Source organism: Pseudorca crassidens, chromosome 11, assembly GCF_039906515.1.
Source record: "Pseudorca crassidens isolate mPseCra1 chromosome 11, mPseCra1.hap1, whole genome shotgun sequence".
Classification (NCBI taxonomy): Eukaryota; Metazoa; Chordata; class Mammalia; order Artiodactyla; family Delphinidae; genus Pseudorca; species Pseudorca crassidens.
This window is the reverse complement of record NC_090306.1, coordinates 9,414,643-9,420,659: the sequence shown is the minus strand read 5'-3', so window position 1 is coordinate 9,420,659 and position 6,017 is coordinate 9,414,643.

Below are 6,017 nucleotides of genomic sequence, written 5' to 3'. Positions count from 1 at the left end.
AATCTCCAAGGGGTTTACATAAGCTTTAAGTAGGTTGAATAAATAAAACCTTGACTCAGTTTAATTTAACAAGTATTTATTGAATATCCACATGTAGGCCAGAATCAGATTAGTAACTAAGTACCTTGGAATTTTAAAATTTCTCCTCCCTTTGTTAACAGAATTGGATATTGGAAATAGGGCTTTCTGTGGACGTTTATAAAGGTGTTCTTCTGGAGCTCTCCATCCACCTTGCCGTCTGCAGTCTTTCTTGCGACGGACAAATTTGACTGGGAGCCCAGATGAGAGATGCTATGGGCCCAAACTCTGGCCATGACTGTGGGGATGTAAATTGTAGGGGAACTGCTGATTTGCGGCATCCTTCTCAAGGGGAAAGAGTAGCTCTTCTCACACAGCTCTCTGCTTATTACCCCATCACCATGGGTGAGATGCTGCATGGGGCAGTAAAAGGGGGTGAAGCCTGCACCCACCTCCTTTTAAGTACCTTTAAGCGTGACTGGCCTAGCCAACCTTCTAGACAAGGTGAACTGAATTATGAACTTCCTCCTTTGGTTTGTGGGAAGGGAAGGTGACAGCCTAGAACAGGTGAGAAGACTAGGAAGGTGCCTGGGCTCAAAAGTATCCTCTCTCTGTATTTCACCAACAAGTTACTCACCTGAGTTAAAAGCTATCCCTAAAAAAGCTAGTGACCCCCGAAGGATGACGTCTGTGGCTCATTCACGCTGGAAGAATAGTGCGATGTCCTTGTTTCTCAATTATCCCTGGCCTGAGTGAGGCAGTCTTGAAATCTTTGGCTCCCAGACTGTGATGGACCCTGCAGATTCTCCATGCAACAGCCGGCCCAGCTCCACTTTTGCTTCATGTGTTTCTAGATTGGAAGTGCGAGATTCTTTCCCAGCTCCTCTTGCAGTGAGGGATGGGCCTGTGACCCAGTTCTAGCTGAAAGGAAACCAACTGGGGCTTCTAGGAAAGATTCTCCTCCTTGATAAGTGAAGGCTACACAAGGAAGAAAGACTTATTTCCTGCCTGAAATGCCGGTCACGTGATATTTGGGATACTGGGACTACTGCAGCCTTTCTGCCACCATGAGGGGAGAAATCACTAACAAACCGAAGATGGCAGAGCGGGATATGGGAAGAGTCTGGTCCTCGCACCAACCTGGAACTGCCCACTTCCAATCTTGTTCTTTGATAATAAATCTCTAATAATTTGTACCACTTTTAGTCAAGTATTCCATCACTTATTAATAATGCTAGCAAACACTCCCAAGGTGCTCACACTGTGTGCCCGGCACCCTTTCACATAGACTAACTCCTTTCATTCCTGTAACAACCTCATGAAGAATTTTTATCCTTATTTCGCAGATGAGAAAACTGAGGCACAGAAAGGTTTAACTGACTTGCTGGAGGTCACTTGCCTGAATGATCTGGCTCCAGACTTCCCACACTTACACTCTTATAAAAGGACAGATAAGAAGTAACCCAAAAAAGAGGTTTTCAGTAGATCATGTATCTTCTAGATAACAGCTTTCAAATGGTATTGAACTGAATGATGGATACCATGAGCCAGAGGCATGGAAATGAAGAGATCCTGGGGCAGGCTCCTCAGCCGCTGTCATCCAGGCTTCTTGTTCGGTCACTGGCCACCTGTGCCAAAGTGAATGGTCATCCTTTAGTTGGGGCGCACCCGAGTAGAGAGCCCATCATGTTCTTGCACCTGGATTAATAGTGTCACCAGCCACCCAGTCTCCCCCGTACTGAGCAACTTCAAAGTCATACTCTGCTTTACCCTCTCCTTCCACCTCCACAGCCAGGGTTCACCACGTGTTATCTATTCTCTTTCAATAATGCTTCTCAAAGTTTTATTTATTATTATTATTTTTTGGCTACGTCGGGTCTTGTGGCGCGCAGGCTCTTTGTTGAGGCATGCGGGCTCTTCATTGTGGTGCATGGGCTTCTCTCTAGTTGTGGCGTGCGGGTTTTCTCTCTCTAGTTGTGATGCGTGGGCTCCAGGGCCTGTAGGCTCTGTAGTTTGCGGCACGCGGGCTCTCTAGTTGAGGCTCATGAGCTCAGTAGTTGTGGCATGCAGGTTTAGTTAGCCTGTGGCGTGTGGGATCTTAGTTCCCTGACCAGGGATCAAACCCGCATCCCCTGTATTGGAAGGCGGATTCTTTACCACTGGACCAACCAGGGAAGTCCCTGCTTCTCAAAGTTAACCCTTCCCACTGCCACCTCCCTTTTGGTCTCCCTAACCCGTTTCTGCTTACTCTACTCCCAAGTTCCGTATGACCTCCACTCCCCTTAAAAGCACAACACACACAATACCTCATGCAGTACACCTCTGTGCCCCCCATTACCTGCAGGGGTGATCACCCCGAGTGTAGGCTAACAAGGTTCCCGTGTTCTAGCCCTGACCTAACTGTCCTCCCAGCTTCCTTCCCTCCCACAAAACCTGGGCTGCAGCTAAACACTCCTTTGCACTCTTTCTCAAACGTGCCAGGCACTTTCATGAGCCATCCTATTCCATCTGCTTGTAAATTGCCCTCCTTCACCTGGCAAACTTCCACTCATCTTTCAAGACTCAGCTCAAACATCACCTCCACTGCAGTCTTCCCAGGGTCTCCCAGGAGAGGTATTCTTCCTCCTGGACTTCTGGCACGGCTCTTGATTTATACCATCAGCAGGACATTTCCATGGTCTCTTTGCATGTGTCAGTTTATATATTACACCGCTGTGTTTGAGAGCAATGCTCCTCTGATTCTCCCATACTCAGTGTGTGCCTGGCCATAGTACACTCGATAAATGATCATGAGTGAATTTTAAAACCTGTTTGTTGAAGTTCATGCCTTTCAGCAACAGGCAGTAATGTGATCAGCTGGATATGTAACAGCTTCTATATCATGAAGAGAAAATCCAGGCAAGACCCCACTTATATACATTTTTTTAGGAAAATGGAATATAATCCAGGTGCACAATGATGAAGTGTATACTCTTATTTTAATGAAGACCATGTGCTGAGGAATCAGTAGATAAGCAATTTGATTTTTTTTATTTCTCTTCTTAGAGTTAAAGTAGTACAGTTTACTTAGCCTATGGGAAGATGGGCTGACAGAACGGGTTTTTGTTGGTGCTCTTACATTTTCGGTTAATTTTTTAAAATTATTTTATTCAAGTATAGTTGATTTACAATGTTGTGGAAACCACGAGTCTGTTCTGTGTCTATGAGTCTTTCTGTCTCATAGATAAGTTCATTTGTGTCCTATTTTAGATTTCACATATAAGCGATATCATACGGTATTTGTCTTTCTCTCTCTGACTTACTTCACTTAGTATGGTAATCTCCAGGTCCATCCATGTTGCTGCAAATGGCATCATTTCATTCTTTTTTATGGCTGAGTAGTATATGTACATGTACCACATCTTCTTTATCCAATCATCTGTTGATGGACATTTAGGATGCTTCCATGTCGTGGCTATTGTGATTAATGCTGCTCTGAACGTAAGGGTGCATGTATATCTTTGAATTATAGTCTTCTACAGATATATGCCCAGGGGTGGGATTGTTGGATCGTATGGCAGCTCTATTTTTAGCTTTTTAAGCAACCTCCATACTGTTTTCCATAGTGACTGCATTTTTGGTTAACGTTAAGGCAACTTTTAGAGCACTTTTATTGCCAAAATAAGGCCCAGAATCTAAGTTATCTGTCCCCAAATTATGATGTTGGTTAGCAAAAGAGTCAAAACTGAAATCTTCTGATTCAATATTCTTTCCACCAAGCCATCCTACTGTGAGCAGGGCTGTGTCTCTATGGAAATAATGCATCTAATAACATACACACCCAGACATGGTGTGGGAGGTGTTTAATTTTGAGTTTCAATCTCATTGTATATTACGTAATTTATAATATCTTTAGTAAACATTTGTTTTTCATCTGTTCTCCATGAGAGACATACATTTACATTTAAATATTTGAAAATGAGGACACATAGGACTGATTAAGGCTAAATTCTGTTTCAATGACTATATGCAAATACTGTCTTTATCAAGGGCCAACAGCATTACTCTGTAACATTATATTTGTGTCCACCTTTTCATATGGACAATTTGTCTTCCCAGAAATATTGAAAGTGCCTGGAAGATCCTCACTCCATCTTATACTTCTTTTTATCTGCTAACATCATTTATTTTATTATTATTATTTTTTTTTTACGGTACGCGGGCCTCTCACTGTTGTGGCCTCTCCCATTGCGGAGCACAGGCTCCGGACGTGCAGGCTCAGCGGCCATGGCTCACGGGCCCAGCCGCTCCGCGGCATGTGGGATCTTCCCAGACCGGGGCACAAACCCGTGTCCCCTGCATCGGCAGGCGGACTCTCAACCACTGCGCCACCAGGGAAGCCCTAGCATCATTTATTGTTTGCCACGTGTGGCTGGCACTCACGCCTAATTTTTTTCTCAACTAGTCCTAATTACAGTGCAGGAAGGGTATGAAAGATACAGCTCAGAGCACGGAAGGTCTGGCCCAGCCTCGAGCTCTGCCTCTCCATCCTTGCTTTGTGTCTGTGACAACTCCTGCTGGCCCTGCATTGAATACGTTATCAGTAAACATGTTAGTTGGAACATTTTCTAGACTTCTAAACTCTAAGGTTTGGGGCCTTTGTTCCATGGGATGAAAGGAAGCCCGAACGAGCCAGGCAAGAATTACAAAAGCTAGGAGTGGTGGGCCCTCGTGTGGGTGCAGCACGTGCTGCGTGTCATCCCTCCGGTTCTTCCTCTCCCCTCTCTTTCCAACACCACCCTCAGCCCCTCAGGCCCTGAGACCTGCGTTCCCCTCCAGCCTCCCCTCTGCCTTCGGAGCCTTGGCTCCAGTGAGACATGGGGAGAAACACAGAATGGGCAGCCTCTGATAAGCTGCCTGTCTCCTCAGAGACTTGGCCTGTTCTCACATCACTGAAAGCTCACTCCCATCCTCAGAGGAAAAAGAAAACCCTTACCAGACATCACAACACATACCTGATCACACACATGTGCAGACCTTTTATGCATGTTTGTTTGTTTGTTTGTTTATTTATTATTTTTGGCCGCACCTCGCAGCATGTGGGATCTCAGTTCCCCGACCAGAGATCGAACCCCTGCCCCCTGCAGTGGAAGCATGGAGTCTTAACCACTGGACCACCAGGGAAGTCCCTTTATGCATGTTTGTACATAATACCCTGGGAAAAAAAAAACCCAAACTGAAGAAATCTGAAAGGATAACGTAAAAGAAATAGAATTTGGAGGCAGCATATAAGGTTAGAAGTGAGGGAGAGGGAGTGAGGGTGCGTAGGTGCACCCTCAGCCAGTGTCCCTAACAAATCACTAGGGTGTTCCTCGCTGGGCGGACCAGGTTCAGTGGCACACAGGCCAAACGCTGCTGCCACACAGCCTGCTTTTTGAATGCCCTGGGATGGAGAACAACAGGGGCAGCTGCATTTTTGCAGCCAGCAAGGAGCTGCAGAGAGTCATCCAGTCCCTCCTGCCTCTGCCTTCCAGACGGGGCTTCTTGTAACTCAAGTCAGGTTCTGTGCATCTTGGCTTTCTTCTCATCCCCTTCAGTCAGCATCACCAGCAATCTTCAGACTTGAAGCAGGGTGGAGACCAAAATCTGCTCTCTTTAAAAAAAAAGGAAAGCCCTTGCCTTAGGAGGACTTTGTCCAGCGTGGGCAGGTTACCCTGTCCCCACCACGTCACCCCACCCAGCCGCAGTAACACAACATACCCCTGGCTGGATTTATGACCTCCCTCTCTCCCCCCCCTTGCCGGGGGAGAGAAAAAGGCCACAGTTTTGAGAAAAACAAGTATCAAGGGTTGATGTGTGTGTGCTGAACTTTAAAATGCTAAATGACGGTGAAAAATATTTTGGAAAAGAAACGATCTTCAAAATTGCGCTACATAGTAAAGTTAATGGAGCCCATATGGCGTCTACTAAAACTTAGAAAAACAAACTAAAAACCATACTTTAGCGCCTGCCAGGCTGAA